Below are 2,973 nucleotides of genomic sequence, written 5' to 3' on the forward strand. Positions count from 1 at the left end.
ATATTTAGCCCCTTATTTATAGAAGTTTTTTATCTAAGGACGGATCATTGCTGTAATAACAAGTCTGTTTCTCAGTGCTGACGGCATGGCAGCCTTCGCAGTGCGTAGACATAGGGCCGTTGTGATTTGCTAATATTGAGATACAACTTGAATCAGTTGGCTGTCAGATGAACAAAGCTGAACAAACAGCAAGCCGTCAGATAAACAAAGCTGAGAAACAGAGTTGTTATCACAGGAATGCTTTACTTAGATAAATAACGTCTATGAATAAGGGGTAGATTTATATTATTAAATTGTAGTATTTAGGATTTCTTCGCAGTTATCCCTGCGTATTTTTGTCAGGGCTAAAATTATAGAGTTAATAAGGCTCTCAAGAACATAAAAAGAAAAATATCGATCCGCCATAATTACACACTTAACAGACAAATTCTATTGAACTATACTCAAAACCGCACATGAAAGGAACGACACAAAAGTATCACTTAAGCAGAGAAACAATCTATATACAGCGTAATTATTAAGAAAACACACTTAACCCTCCAACAACTATGACCGTACTATCAAGAAGCGAAGGGCCAAAATCGACTTATATACCCGCAAAACAAACTTTGTATATAGGGGTGTTGTAATTGCAAAGTGAGACAAAGTCGCTTCAAAGGTATTGTGGGTGTTGTATAGACCTCACAGACTCTTAAACATTGGAGCCGATGTCAACCGCACTTTGACATAATTACACGACGCGCCTCTCAATGAGACACCCTGTATTGTGTCTTGGAAAAACAAATTAATGAGACCTTTTTCTTTTTGTATTCTGAAGAATTGTGACTGTATTTAATTATTTTTTCTGTTCTTGCCAGTTATATGGCTGATTGTATAATTTCGTATTCATATTTCTTTTCGGACTTTTGCTAATTATGGTGGTAAACAATAATTGTCGTATAGTTATTGTATTAATCGTTATATATTGTACATTTAAATATGGAGTAATTATAGTGATACAATAAAGAGAAGTTCTTTCTTGAAGAATATGTTTACATTAAGTAAAGATATTAAATACCTATTATTGCATATTACTGTTCCATAAATCTCAGTAAAATAGCTTTACATACAATACTATAAATAACGACGTCGTATAAAAGAAAAAGTATCAAATGATCAATACAATTTAATCAACACATTAGATTTTTGTGTTGCTATACTATCGAATCGCTTGGTAACACATCACCAGTAGATGGTCTATCTGCAATAGACTGCTTTTGGCGCCCGTGACATAACCAAAAAATAAAACCGCCCCACGACCAGCATTGACTTTATTACCAGCATATTATGCTAAGACAGCAAACATAGTTTTTAGTTTTTGATTGTTTTCTTTTTACATGTATGTATGTTTAGCAGTGGACATCCTGCAGCTGATGATGATGATGACATTGTGTTTGTTACAATTAAGGTCAGGGTCCTATTCCGTCTATGGGGGCAAATCCGTCTTTTTAATTACGGGCGTTCTAATCGAAGGATTGCTTTCATATGGTTTAGGTAAATAGAAGATTTTTCAGCGCTTTTATCTATATGGCTATCAAAGCTGAACTTCGATTAGAGCGCCCGTAATTCTAAAAGACGGATTTGCCCACGTAGACGGAATAGGGCTCTTTGAACTGATTTTTTCTAGGCCTTTTCAAACTAGACGTCTTTGAAGCACAGCTAATAAGGTCTATATCTCCTAAAACAATCTTCTCCATTCATGAAACCACATAACAGGTATACAGGTATCAATATAGTAACCAAGGTCCCGTCACCTCCCTACAGGAGGGTTAACAAAACCAAAGTCAGACTTGTATAAAACTGAATGATTAATGCGTTCCCACATTAGGTCGTATCACCACCCTCGCAGATGGGGTGGGTGGGTAGGTAATGTTGTGGCTTTAGAACGAGCGGTAAAGGGTTTAAATTTTGATGTATGCAATTATAATAAAAGAAATATATCGAATTAACAAATTCAAGCTTGCTTTGTAGTTGAAATAAGGTCAATAGAACCAGGCATGTAAATGTCGCATGACAAAAAAAATATTATTAAAAAAATAATGAAGAAATTACTACAGATGGAAATCCAAAGCACCTTTCCAGCTTTGTTAGATTCCATTAAATAAGGAGAAAGCTAATTGTCATTTAGTACAATTCGAGATACTAGTACGCGAATTATCATACATAATTTTCTGAGTAGGAATACATAATAACAATTTACGCGACCCGTGATTCCAAACCAAGATCTCATAAGTGTGTGATCTGTTATGTGTTATTTAGGCTTAAATTATAAAACAGAAGCGACTGAATCGTCGTTTCCATGGCTTCTTCTCTTTAATATGTCAATCGATTTGAGAATGTACACAGAAGACGCTCTTTGTACCCGTCTATTTCAACATTAAGATGAATTAAAACGTAATTACTTAGTACACTTATTACGTCGAATGGCAAAATTCAAACCGTCTTTTCAAAGCAACTTAGCTCTTGGAACTCAAACAATAAGGAAGATCTATACTCTGTTTTAAATAGAATATGTTTTTAAACGTGCACGCTAAGTAACTCAACTTCACCTAATGGTAAGTGGGTGTGGTGTCGACCGACGAGAGATGATTACCACTCAGCTAGCGTCACAATTATGCCGGCCTTTTGGAACACGGATACAGGCTGATCCCGGAACGTAACACACTTACGTGGGCCACTATGGCGGGTTTTAACAGCTTGTGTATGGTGGTCGCTATGTGGGCGTATATAAAATATATCCTACCACCAGCAAAATTAACTTTAAACGTTAAAACAATCCATAATCATCTACAAGTGTACATCAAATAATTTTCAAATATAACATCATTGCAAGCAACTCGACCAGAAAACGAAGTCGGCACACACAAAAATAATATTCCTATAATAGTCTCAAAAATAGCTTCACTAAACGTTCCCACTTCATCACCGGTGTCA

This window comes from Manduca sexta, unplaced genomic scaffold (genome assembly GCF_014839805.1).
Source record: "Manduca sexta isolate Smith_Timp_Sample1 unplaced genomic scaffold, JHU_Msex_v1.0 HiC_scaffold_52, whole genome shotgun sequence".
Classification (NCBI taxonomy): Eukaryota; Metazoa; Arthropoda; class Insecta; order Lepidoptera; family Sphingidae; genus Manduca; species Manduca sexta.